This window comes from Phyllostomus hastatus, unplaced genomic scaffold, assembly GCF_019186645.2.
Source record: "Phyllostomus hastatus isolate PE091 unplaced genomic scaffold, TTU_PhHast_1.1 phas_contig_16, whole genome shotgun sequence".
Taxonomy (NCBI): domain Eukaryota; kingdom Metazoa; phylum Chordata; class Mammalia; order Chiroptera; family Phyllostomidae; genus Phyllostomus; species Phyllostomus hastatus.
Window position 1 is genome coordinate 24744165 of NW_025333643.1, and position 14555 is coordinate 24758719.

A 14555-nucleotide genomic window follows, 5' to 3' on the forward strand; every position below is an offset into this window, starting at 1 on the left:
AAAAATAAATAAATAAATGATAGCTAAATAAATAAATAAGGAAGGAAGGAAGAAAGACAAGAAAGAAAGAAGGAAGGAAGGAAGGAAGGAAGGAGAAAGAAAGAAAGAAAGAAAGAAAGAAAGAAAGAAAGAAAGAAAGAAAGAAAGAAAGAGAAAGAAAGAAAAAGAAAGACAAAGAGAGAGAGAGAGAGAAAGAAAGAAGGAGAGCAAGGTAGAGAGCAAAGAGACAAAGAATATCCCAAATGTTCTCCCTGCTTTTCTACAAGCTACTGCCACCAAAGTAGACAGGAACCTTGTTCTGAAGGGCACCTCTACTAGAAAAGATCAGCATGCCTCCCCCAGCTTCCAGCTTCACTTCTGCCTCGCTGGCTGGAGGCCTAGCCAGTTTGCCTCAAGACAGCCTCTTCAGTTCTGCACTGGCAGACATGAGAGGCCCCACCATCTGGATCAGGCAATTGGGATTTTCAAGTTTGGTCTTGAGTATCCTGAGTAGAGAAGCTATATTCCTTCCCCAGCACATGTGCAGTGTTAACACCTGCATGTTCCTGCTCTATGTAGAGGCTTGACCTGCTTCCTCACTCTACTCCTGCTTTCTCTGGTCCTGCCTGCCCTTTTTCTCGAAAACCCAGAAATATTTCTCCCACAAACCCCTCTGCTTCTAGGCCCAGAGTGCCAGCAAATCAAGTTATTTTCATTTTATGAATATGCATATACAAAACACAAGTTATTTCTGAGATAAATTGCAAATTTGATCTGCAGGAAACATGTTGCTATTTCTGCCAATGGGTAGAAATTCTGTTAAATTACACCAGGGGCAACCATTTTGCCTTTTGGGGAGAACTCCTTTTTCAGGGTGCATTCATTGCTTGGAAAATGGCTTTCCACTTGCCAAAACAAGCAGATAAAGTTGGGTTTGTGCCCACCTTCAAAATAGAAAAGTTGATGTCCAACCTTCTTTATACAGAACTATAAGTTAAGTATTTGCTTCAGAAATCCAAATTTCTTTCCTTGATCACCTAAGATATAGCATTTCCTTACTCCTCTTAAGTCTTCTCTTGTGCATTAAGCAAAAATGCTATAAATTGACATATTTCAGGTTCCTTACAGCTTCCCTCTTCCCATCCCCATTAAGTTTGTTTTGAAGCACCATTGTTCAGAAAGGAGCAAATGAAACAGACCAATCTCAAAAAATGGGAATGAGCCAAGGAATCACTTAAAAAATTAAGCTATGCCAGTTGAACTTTCTGGCAGTTGATTTATGTAGGCTGATATTAAGTTACTTATGTCATTGTTATATGTGCCCTCCATTCCTCTCCTAAGCAGGAAGACACCCTTACGATTTTCTTTGCCTTTGCATTTCTCAGCACTGAAGAAGTATGCACAGTGGATAAGAGCACTGGCTCTGGAGTCTGATGGACATACCTGAGTCTGTGCCCTAGTTCTGCCATTTGTTAGTGTCATTACTTCATGTAAGCCCTTAACCTCACTGAATCTCAGATCCCCACCTAAAAATAAAAAAAAAAAAAACAGGGAAATAATAGTTCCATTGCAGAGGAATTTTGTGATTGTTAAATGAACCAATGCAGGTGAAACATTTAGCACCATCCCTGAACTACAGTAAGTGTTCAGTAGGGTCAGCTATTACTGCTAATTTCCATTAAGCTACAAAAGCAGTGCCTGCGGGAAGAGCTACCTGTAGATTCATCCTCCCTCTCCCAATATGAAATTTGTTCCAAATCTGATAGACACTTACCCTAAATTTCTGCTTTTAAGCGTCCTATGCCTAAATGCTTTGTTTTGCACCATTCTTGAGGAATTCTCTAGGTTCTTCCTGTACTGAGTGCTGTATTCTAAAATGCTCTGTGCTTTCATTAAAGCAACACTTACACTGAAGTGTGTTAGCACATTTACTGATGGATAGAGTATCCTGGGTCTTCTCTACCCAAATGGGAAACCACCCATCTGATTTGGAGCATTGGAAGATTTGACCTTTTGTTATTGTTTTTCCAAGACCTAACATAATGCCATGATGTCATTTAAAAAGTGGCTGCCTCATTTTTAACATTAAATTATGTTCCCCTTTCACTTCACTGTTACCTTGTCTCAAATTACACTCTAATCATTCTTCTATGTTTTCTGTACAGAAGCAGAACATAAATTTGAATCTTTATTGCTAAATGCACTGCTTACTTTTTATTTAGATTATTCATCACATATTACTGAGAACTATGGACATTTCTTTTTAATTTTTAGTTTATTGCTGCATTGAAAATATCCTTTAAATATGTTAAAATGAAAGACTTTACTACATTAAAAAACAACAATTAAAGTAAATATTTTCAAAAGAATGCTATATGTATAAAAACGTGTAAGGTGTAAAGAATATGATACAATGAATATCTGTGTACCTACTACTCAGTTTATGGGGAATAAATATAACCTTTGGTTTCAAACCCCCATAAGCACCCATCCTGAAATCACCTCTTTTTTTCAGAGGTAATAGTGGTACTAAATTTATCTTTTGCATTTGCTTTCATTCCAATGTGTAAATGAATACATCACAACTTATTTTTGCATTTTACTGCTGATGGATATTTGAGTTCTTTCCAGTGTTTTTAAAGTTAAACTTTTCATTTTGAACTAATAGTAGATGAGTGTGAAGTTATAAGAAATGATACAGAGAGGTCCCACATAAACTCAGTTTTTCTTATCAGAGTATGTTATAGAACTCTAAATATTACAGCCAGGATATTGATGTTTCCTTCAGCCCACAGACAGACACTCTCACTTCCCTCAGACCCCACCTCTGTCTTTAACAGAGGGAGGCAACCAATAATCTGTTCTCCATTTTTATAATGGTCTCTTTTCAAGAATGTTACACAAGTGTAACCATATAGTATGTAACTTTTTAGGACTACTTTTTTTTTCTCAACATAATTTTCTGGAAACTCATCCGGCCTGTTGCTTGTAACAACAGCTCACCTTTTCTCACTGCTGAGTCATATCCCATGGTATGGATGCATCATACATAGTTTGTTACACCATTTAACTGTTGAAGACATCAGTTTACAATTTGGAGCTATTACAAATAAAGCTGAATTAAGCATTTTGGTCCAGGTTTTAGTGTGTACTGGAGTCCTCATTGTCATATGATAAATGCCCAGGAAAGCAATTGGTGTGTCATGGGATAATTACATCTTTAATTGTCTAAGGAACTGCTTAATGGTTTTCCAGAGTGGCTGTATCATCTTACATTTGTATCTGCAATATTTCATTAACAGTTTTTCTTCATCCTTGCCAGCTTTCGGTGTTATCATTGTGCCTATTTTACTTATTCTGATAGCTATATAGTGGAATCACATTCTGGTTTTAATTCATATTTCCCCAGTGGCTAATGGTGTTGAGCATCTTTTCATGTGTTTATTTTCCATCTGTTTATTTTCTTTGGTGAAATGTCTTCTTTTTTTAGTCTTTTGCCCATATTCTAGTTGGATTGTTTGCTTTTTAAATGTTGAGCTTTATAATTCCTAAATAAATAAAATAGGTAGATAAAGAAAGTTTCATTGTTTAACATGAGTGTGTAATCCATTTTGAGTTAATTTTTGTATAAAATGTGATACTTAACTTAGGTAAAGGCTTAATTTTTTTTGCCTGTGCATGCCCAGTTGTTTCCAGCATCATTTGTTGAAAAAGTTATTCTTCCTCCACTGAATTATTTTTGTACCTTTGTCAAGAATTAGTTGGGCTTATTTGTGTTGGTCTACTTCTCTGTTTCCTATGCAGCATGTTATCTATACATTTTTCCCTTTTCCCATGCTGCACAGTCTTGACTACTGTGTACCTTGAAATCAGTCAGACTGAGTCCTCCCATTATTCTTTTTCATAACTGTTTTAGCTATTTGAGTTTCTTTACTTTTACATATAAATTTTAGAATAATCTTGTCTATAGCTGCAAAAATTTTTGCTTGAATTTTGATAAGAATTGTGTTAAACCTGTTTTGGGAGAATTGCCATCTTTATTATGTTGAATTTTCCAATACATGAACATAGTATGCCTGACCACTTATTTTAATTTTTGAAATTCCTTATCAACATTAAGCAGTTTTCATGTATGAGTCCTATGCATGATTTGTTTTATACATATACTTAAGTTTTTCAGCTTTTCTAAAGGCTACTGAAAATATTATTTTTGAAATTTTGGAGTCAACATGTTTTCTGCATATTTATCTTATATTCTCCAATTTTGCTGAACTCAATAATTAGTCCTATGTGATTCTTTGGGATGTTCTACATGACAGTTATATCATCTGGAAATATAGTTAGGTTTATTTCTTCCTTTTAGGTATCTATGTCTTTGATTTACTTTTCTTACTGAATTGTACTAGCTAGAACTTTAGCACTTTGCTGAATAAGATTGCTGACAGTGGGTATCTTTGCCCATCTGGTCTGAATTTTAAAAGGGGAAGTATTCAGTCTTTCACTATTGAGTCTAATGTGCACTGAAAGTGTTTTGTAGATTCTCTTATAAGTCTGAGGAAGTTCCTGTCTATTCCTATTTTTTCTGGGAGTTTTTCTCATTTGTCAGTGTTGAATTTTGGCAAATGATTTTTTTCTGCATTGATGGACATAATTGTGTGATATTTCTTCTTTAGTTTGTTAACATTGTGGATTCCACTGATTGATTTTGTGATGTTCAACCAGCTTTGCATTCTGGAATAAATCCCTCTTGGTCATTGCATATAATGTTTTTAATAAACTGTTGAATTCTGCTGTTAATGCTTTAACATTTCTGCCTGCCTATACATTCATAGAGGCTATTGGTCTTTGTTTTTTAATTTAATTTGTAGTTTTTTCTTTACCTCTGGTTTTATAACAGTTTTATACTGGTTTCATAAAATGAATTAGAGAATAGTCCTTCGACTCCTATATTTTCAAAAAGACTGAGTAGAATTGGTGTTGATTTTCTTTGTAATTTTGTAGAATTCTCCAGTGAAACTACTAAGGCCTGAGGATTTCTTTGTGGGGGAGTATTTTAAATCTATTAATTAAACTCCTCAGTAGTTATATGGCTATTCAAATCATCTATTTTAAGTTGGGCAAGTAGTAGTAGCCAAACTATGTGAGCGGAGTTGTTCATAGTATTTCCTTAGTATGCTTCTGATGCCTACAGAGCTTCTAGTGAAGTCAATGGTTTCATTCAATTAATATTGACAATTTGATCTTCTTTTGTTTTTTCTTAACAGTTTTGTTCAAGGTTTGCCTATTTTATTGATTTTAAAAAACAGCTATTTATTTCATTGATTTACTCAGTTTCCTTTTGGTTCTTCTTTATGTATGATTTCTTTGCTAAAACTTTCTTATTTCTTTCCTGAAGAACTCTTTTATTTTTTTTCATTTTTTTTCAAGCATACTCATAATTGCTCACTGACTTATTTTTATGATGACTACCTGAAAGTTTTTGTCAGATAATTCTGATATCTCTGTCATCTTGGTATTGACATCTATCAGTTACATCTTTTTATTCAGCTTGAGATCATCCTGGTTTTGATACGGTGAGTGAATGATTTTTGTTTGAAACCTGGGCTGTTTTATATTATTTTATGAGAATCTGGGCCTTGTTTAAGCATGCTGTTTTAGCTGCTTTTTTGACACCATTCCATCAGGGTTAGTAGGAGTCATGGCCTTGTAACAACTGGAAGTAAATGTTCCCAACTGAGCCTCTGTTGATCCCCATCGAGTGGTTCCTCATTTGTGAAACTGCTGGGTGATAGTGAGCACCTGGATTCTCCGCCAGGTCTCCTTTCACACCACCTCATTGTAGAGGTGGAAAGCACCTTATTACTGCCAGGTGAGGGCATATGTCCCCTCCTCACATGGCATTCTGGGAGCCCATCTTGGTAGAGGTATTGTGGCAATTCATTACAAACTTGTGAGAGTGAAAGTCTAGGCTCACCGTTTGGCTTCTGATAGTGTGGGTGGAGATGGAGTCACAGGTTTTTAATGTAGTATTTTGCTGGAGTGAAAGAATATTGTCAGGTTGGATTCTGTCTTGTTACATATATCTTTTCCTTTGGTGAGCAAGAGCAGGAATCTCTTGGGGGGGCATTTTTCTTTCAGTCTGTTTTCCTTGGCATTTTGGGATTGCCAGATTCTAAGCTCCAAGTCTGATGTATATGAGACAAAAAGAAAATTCAGGAAACTAGTCATTTTTAGGTCTTTTTTTCCCAGTCAGTTTGCCTTCTCTCCACTGTTCAAAGTCACATATATCTCCTCCACTTTCTTACCAAAATTTTAGTTGTACTTAGAGGAATAGGAAAAACTGCATCTACTTTCTTATTTCAAGAAGTTTAAGCAGCTCAGCTCTGCCTCTTCACCTTCAGGCCTGTGCAGTCCAATACATTAGCCACTAGCACATATGGATATTTCAATTGAAATAAAAATGAATTAAAATGTAGTATTTATATACTTTATCACAGTAGCCACATTTTAAGTACTCAGTAGGCACACATGGCAAATGACTACTGTATTGAACAAACAGATTATAGAGTATTTCCATCATTGTTAAAAATTCTATCGGGTTGCACTGGCCAAAAGTATATATCTAAGTGCAAAGTTGCTGATTTGAAGATTATGAACTTCTTAACCTTCATTAGTTAATGCTAATCTGTTTTCCAAAGTAGCCATATTGATTTATACTTCCATTAACAATGGATGAGAATTCCTATTATTCTACCTTTGTATTAGCACAGGGTAATGTGAGGCTTTAAAATTTTGTCATATTGATGGGAATGAAAATGATGGAGTACTTTTTTCTCCATTTATTAAAGAGAAAAAATATTTTTATGTTGCTATTGACCATTATGAAATAGGCTGTTCAAATCTTTTGCCCATTTTCTTATTGATGTTTATCTTTTTCTTATTAGTTTATGGGATCTTTAAAATATATTGGATACTAATCTTTTATTAATTAGATTTACTAAAAATGTCTTCTCTACCTTGTAGCTGCCATTTTTGTTTGGAGCTTCTTAAACAGTATAGAACAGGCTAAACTGGGGGTAAAAAATAAACCTTGAATTTTAGTGGAATAAAAAAGTCTGATGTAGTAGGGTGGTTCTCCATCTTGATGCTGTGCATTAGAAAACACATGGCCTTCAAAGTTGCAGGGTAAAAGGAAGGAGAACTGGAGAACCTGTATAGGATGTCTTCACATGCTAAGCCTTGAAATGGCTTATATCAGTCACTACCATGCAAATTGTATCTATTTATGAGGCCCCAAGGGAGGATAAGAAGTGTAGAGAGGTGCATTGATAATTGTGTGTACTCATAGTCTTAGCCATATGGTATTTTAAATAAATGGATTATCTTAATTTTAATGTAATTGAGTTTAGCTGTCTTTCTTTATGGATTCTACTTCTATCATATTTAAGAAATCCTTCCCCACTCCAAGATCAACTCCAGGAAAATTGGAGAATTCTTTGAATGGAATGGTGTAGATATTTTTCTATGTTGCCTTTTAATATTGATATACCGTTTCTGTTCTTATTTAGGTCTTTAATTCCTATGAGATTATCTTGTTTTATTTAGTGGTTAATTTTATTTTTTTTACCACTATTTATAGAAAAATCAATATTTCCTGCTAATCTTTAAAAAAATTTCCATGTATGTGGGGATATTTCTGAGTCTTGATATTATTTAAATAGTCTATTCATATATCCCTGGACCAATATTCTCATAACTTAAATATTAGATTTTTATAACTCTTGAAGCTTGGTAAATCAAATATCTCTACAATATATTTCCTGTTAGGGGCTGCTTTGACTATTCTTGGTCTTTTCTCTGCTACTTAAACTTCACATTTTTGGTCAAGTTTCAAAGTAAAACCCATTTGAATTGAGTATACAGATCAATTTGTGGAGAAGGATATCTTTACAATATTGAATCATCCTATCTATGAACCATGGTATATTTCTACATTTATTTAGCTCTTTATCTAATATTTCAATAAAGTTTCAAAAGTTTTTGATGTTGTTAAGGTCTTGTATATATTTGGTTAGATGCATTCATTGGTGTTATTGCAAATGTTATCTTTACAAAATTACATACTTCAACTGTTTATCCTATATGGAAATTATATTTTTTGGATATGTGTACTCTTTTTAATTTTTAAATATTTCCTCCTGTCTTCCATTCAGAAACAAGATATAGATAGCTAGTTTCATTTCTTAATCCTAAAAAGTGCAATTTTATTACTTATTTGCATGTTGAGGGTGTAATTTTTTAGGTCAGGTATATATTTAGAATCTCCTTTTAGACTTTCCTCTCTGAAAGATTTTTCTCACCCTTTCACTGTCTGTGAGGCAATGAAAAGTGAAGCCCAAAGTTATCTGGGCTCAGAAGGTACTCTTGGGGCAAAAGTGAGCTCTTGTCCTCTGCTTACCACATTGGACTCCATTTACCCTTAACTTCAGGTTTGTGGACAATCCGTCCCTGCTAACCAGTTTGTCAGTGCAGTAAAGTATGGTTTGGGCAAAAAGTTTGTTTGTTTTTTTCCATAAGATGGCTCTACTAGTACTTAATTGTCTTTAACTTTTTCAAAACAATTTTGTTATATTGTATTATGATAGTTGTCATATTAGCATACATTAAAAATTCAGAACTGGCCAATTTTTGTGTAGCCATTTTAATATTGAAGATGAAGAAAAATAAGCAACATTTTTGGCATAATATGTTTATTATTTCAATAAAGGTAAAAATGAAACTGCAACACAAAAGATTTGTGTAGTGTAGGGAGAAAGTGCTATGACTGATCAAATGCATCAAAAGTAGTTTGTGAAGTTTCATGCTGGACATTTCTTTTATCTTTATTTTTTTATTATTTATTGTGTATTGAAACCAGTAAGAGTTTCCATGACACCAGATAAACGAGTTCTGAGGTTCCCCCCCAAGATAAAGTTTAACAGCTCCAGCTTTTTCAGTATTTATCAAAATACAAAAGAAAAAAGTAGAGGTTGTTGATTTTGATGTCAAGTCAGACCCTTGCAGGCTGAAGAAGTGAAAGCACACGTGGATGGGGCCTCTGAGGAGCTAGGTTCTGAGATAAATGGTCACATGTCCTGCTTCTACTGGTAAGACCCAGACAATCTGTAGCAAGTGAGCATGCATGGGGACAATGGGAGGGCTCCTGCTCTGGCTGGAGTGATCCTGCAAAGCACGTACACCACCCCAAGGGAAACCTGGGGTCCCTCCCATGGCTCCTTCAGTGGTGGCCACAGCCCTCAGCCCTTCCCTGGGAAAGTGGTGTAAGCTTGGGTACAAGCAAATGCTGTGAGATGTGGAAAACCCTGCAAGAGAGCCATTCCGGGACCATAAGTGACCATGCGGTATGTTCTGTGGCTGGTTCTGCCCATTGCATGCTCCAAACTGGGGAGACACTGTGGGTAGACTGGACTCAAGCCATTACTACAGAACCTATACTAGGCACATTTCTCCCTTCTCTGTGTTAAGTGTCTCTTTATCTTGTGTTTGTAACTATTTTTAAAAATGCACCAAATTTGGGTTAAAAACCAACCATCAAAATGGATCTCAACACAGACCTAAAGCCCAGAGAGAGTGTTGGACTGATCTGACAGCATCTCCTAGAGGCCTAGGTGCCTAAATTCCCTTCTCAGTAGTAGACAGTGGGTTGATTCTCATTTTCCAATAAAATGAGCTGAGTAATATTGCATAGGAATACCAGAAACTACCTCATTAGAAACAAGAACTATTTACATTAAATAAAAATCAGTTGAAGGCTTCTTATGCACATGTACAGCATGGTGAATCACACTGGGATGGACCATGGAGACAGCTTCTGGCACTCAAACCACAGGGGCACGGCTGCCACAAGAGAGTAAAGCAAAGGTGAAGGAGGGAGTGAGGGGGGAGAGAAGACTGCGGCTCACTTCTCGATTCGGAGCTGATTGGACAGCCAATCCAGTTTCTCAATGAGCCCGTCCCCACTGGTGGCACAGGAAACCTGAATGTGCCAGTTCCTCTGGTACTGGAAGTGCATGCAGGCCTAGCTTGTCCATGATCTCGGCTGTGTTCATGGCATTAGGGAGGTCCTGCTTGTTTGCAAACATGAGCAGGACACCATCCCCGAGCTTGTCCTCCGCTAGTATCCGCATGAGCTCCGCTCGGGCCTCGTTCATGTGCTCTCACTTGTTGCTGTCAACCACAAAGATGAGATCTTGTGTGCTCTGGAAGTAGTGGCACCACAGAGGCTGGATATTGTCCTTATCACCCATGTCCCACACGGTGAAGCTGATGTTCTTGTACTCCACAGTTTCCACGTTGAAACCTGTGGTGGGGATGGTGGTCACCATCTCATCCAGCTTTAGTTTGTACTGGGTGGTGGCCTTCCCCTGTAGCGTCCAGGTTCACCATGAGAGCACACATTTATTTTTTGTGCCAGAAGAGCCCTTAAAGAAGTTTGCAAAAATATTCCCCATGCTGTAGATGGGCTGGAGAGACATTGGAGAGAGAAACCCTTTGCCTCAGCAGCACTGCTGCTCCAAGCCAGGTGGTTGTTTTGCTCCCTGATGCTAGAGATTTCTCACTGGAGGATCCATGGTTGGGTAGACCAGTTGAAGTTAACAAGAGATCAAATTGAGACATCATTTGAGAAGATCAATGTTAAACCACGCAGAAGATAGCCAACATACTCAAAATATCCAAATCAATAAAGTTGGTGAAAATGAAAAATGTGTCTTTCGTTTCAGGAAAAAAACTAAGTGGACTTTTTGGCCAACTCAGTAGATTTTTATATATACTTTTTATTATAAGGAGGTTATTAAAAAAATTTAAAATTACTCATGGTCCAGCCACTGAATAATAACTACTATTGGTATATTGGAGGTTCAGCTTTACTGTTGTGTATACTTAGTGTATTTTTTTAATTTAGTTTTAGTCAAGTGAAAGAGTATTTAGTCAACCATGAAGCCAGAAACTGAAATTGAGATACATTTACTAATGCATATATAATTTTAAATACCTTCCAAACAATGTAAGTGTAAAACACTATCTCTATAATGATAAAGAAATAATTCTAAAGATATCTCTATAATTCTTTTAATTTAAATGACTTAGTCCATTTGAATTAAAAATCTTGGTAGCAAGATTATTGTCATTTAACCCTCTTTCATTGATCACTTTTTTCCCTTTTAATTTTTTTCCCCATGTTTCACTGTTAGGTCAATAATGTTCTCTAAGGTTGTGATCAACAAAGCTATCCTTCTTGTTAGATGAATTGACATAAAAAATTTCCACTCAGCCTCCTAACATTATGGCCTTTATTCAGTGTATTGGGAGAGAGTGAAAGTTGATGCTAACCTTGCTAAATCTTGCAAAGTCAAGTTGTCTCTGATATAAACTCTTCTCCCTTTCCTGTCAATTAATCAACAAGTAGCTATTGAGTTTCTACCACAAATCTGTTTTGTGATAATGGCAAGCTTGTTCTGATAGCTATGGGTATTACACTAGGTTTCCCTAGGGTGAGAATCTGACTAAACAGATATTTTATTATTACTTTATTTCTTCCCCTTCTTTCACAAAAACCCTTTAGGGATTTCTTGAGGAGACTAAAAGGTAGAGTTAATTATTTTTGGAGGTTTCTCCTCTGTGGATGATCAAGACAACCCATAAGAGAAAGAGATAATACTTTAAACCTTAAAGAAAACTCTGGCAATTGAGTTACATAAAATTCAAAATTATCAATTTATTTGGTGCCTTATCATTATAATTAATATTAAATTACCTAAAGTAATATCCAAATTTGTTAACTTTCTCTTTCTTATGATTTAAAAAAAATTCTAATACAGTTGACATACATTAGTTTCAGGTGTACAAAATAGTGATTAGACATTTTTATAACTTATGAAATGAGCTTCTCTTTTTTGGTAAGTGAACATTGGTCCATGACTTATCGTATTTAGGGATATAATCTCATTATTAAAGATCTGTCTATAATTAAAAGAAATATCTGACCCTGACTGGTGTGACTTAGTTGATTGGGTGTCATCCTGAAAAACTAAAGGTTGCCAAGTTACCAGTTGGATTACCAGTTGAGGCACATGCCTGGATTGTGGGTTTGGTCCCTGGTCAGTTGGGGTATGTGCAGGAGGCAGCCAATAGATGTTTTGGTTTTGCGTTGGTGTTACTCTTCCTTTTTTTTCTCCCTCCCTTCTCCACTCTCTGAAGATAAACAAATAAAATCTTTTTAAAAATATGGTAAATATTTCTCATTAAATTAGCCTTTGCCCAAATAATTAAAATACTTGCCTTTTGAGTGATTGATAGATTGATACATTTTCTTATCATTAAAAATACTTATATTTCATGTGATTGATCACTGTTTGCTATTCAAAAGGAAATAGAGATAAGGAGATAGAAAAAACATACAATTTTATTATTCAGAAACAACCACTATAACATTTTTAAATGTTTTATTAGAAAATAATTTCAAATTTCCAAAAAGGTTGTAAGAATAATACAGAGAACTGAGATGTAACCTTCACTCAAATTTCACTTGTATATATTTTTCTATATTCTTCATGTATCACTTTATATTTATATATATTATTTTATATACATATATATGCATATGGACTTTTTTTCTGAATCACCTGAGTGAAAGTTCCATCTATCAAAATCTTTTACCCCTGTATGCTTCAAAATATATTTCCAAATAACAAAGGCAGAATAACAAAAGGCAAATAACAAAAGGAAATATAACAAATTGTTATATTTCCATATAACAATTATATGACTACAATTATGTGATCAAATTTGGAAAGTTTAGCATTGATATAATACCTTCATTTAAAATCAGTCCATATTCAAATTTTATCATTTTTTCAATGTTGTTTCTCATAACAATTTTCCTGTTAACCAGGGTTCAATCAAGAATCATGTATAGAACTTATTAATCATGTTTCATTGATCTCTTTTAATGTGGAACAATTCCTCAGCTTTTTTAAAAATCATTTTTGACATTGACATTTTTTTGCAGAAGAGGCCAGTTTTTCCTAGAATAAGTTTCCATTTGTTGGTATTTTTTAAATTTGAAAAATCTTTGAAAGAATTGTATAATTCCATTGCCAGCCCTGTCTCCCCATTCTCTCTTAAGCTCCCAATTTACTCTGACTTTTGTCCTTAACATTCTTCTAAGATAGCATTTATTCAGTCACAAAATTCAACAGTCAATTCTCAGTCATACTCTTATTCAACTTTTTGGCAGAATTTGATGGCATTTCTCTCAACCTCCTTTTTGAGAGTACATAGCTTTCTCCTTTACATCCTTCCTGAATGGTCCTTTATAAGCTTTGCTAACTCTCTCAATTTTCTAGACCCCCTAAATGATGGAATGCTACATGGCTCAGTCCTCAAACCTCATTGCCTTCTACATTTGTTTTCATGAAAATACCATTTATACATCGAATTTATAATACCAACCTAAACATTACTCCTGAAGTCTAGATCAACTGTCTAACCCCCATTTGGAGCTCTGACAGGCTTCTCAAATGTAACATGTCTATTACTAAACTCTTATTTTTTATAAAGCCTGACAGTCTTTTGCTCCATTCATTTTTTTATTAGAAGCCATTCTTGTTTTCCTTACAGCTGCCTTTCAAAACTAACAAAAATAAGAAAACGAGCAGGTAAAAAACAGATCTAACTTTAAAATGGCCACATGTTAAACTCTTGCGAGAAGTTTTCACAACTCCCCTTGTAGGACATTGCTCTCAGTTCCACTGGTGAGAGAGAGCTTAAAGGGTAGGACTAGGAGAATCCACTTCACCTGGGAACTTGATGGAAAGGGACATTCTTTTTAAAAATTTTGTTTAAATTAAATTTATTGGGGTGACATTGGCTAATAAGATCACTAGATTTCAAGTGTACATTTCTATGGTTCTAGATCTGTATATTCCACTGTGTGCCCACTACCTAAAGTCACACCATTTTCTGTCATCATATATTAGGCCCCTCTCCACCCCCCACCTCCAACCCCCTTCCTTGTGGTAACCACATTCTTGTCTGTGTCCATGAGTTTCAGTTTTATACTACATAAAGAGTGAAATTATATGGTTCTTAGCTTTTTCTGACTGACTTCACTTAGCATAATATTCTCTAGGTCCATCCATATTGTCACAAATGGCAGTATTTATTCTTTTACCATGGCTGAGTATTATTCTATTGTATATATATATATATATGCCACATCTTCTTTATCCAATCCTCTGTCAAAGGACATTTTGATTGTCTTCATGTCTTGGCCACTGTGAATAATGCTGCAATGAACAGAGGGGTGCATATATCTTTGCTAATACATGTTTTTGAATTTGATGGGTAAATACCCAGAAGAGAAATTATTGGGTGACATGGTAGCTCTATTCTTAATTTTTTTAGGAACCACAAGTTTGTTTTGCATAGTGGCTGTAGCAGTCTACATTCTCACCAGTAGTGAATGAGGATTCCCTTTTCTTCACAACCTCTCCAACAGTTGTTATCACTTGTTT

At 35.3% G+C, this 14555-nt stretch overlaps 1 pseudogene; it reads right to left on the minus strand.

Annotated features, from left to right (window-relative positions):
* Positions 1–9937: 9937 nt before the first annotated feature.
* LOC123814514 lies at positions 9938–10490 on the minus strand (annotated as a pseudogene).
* Between the last annotated feature and the right edge of the window lie 4065 nt (positions 10491–14555).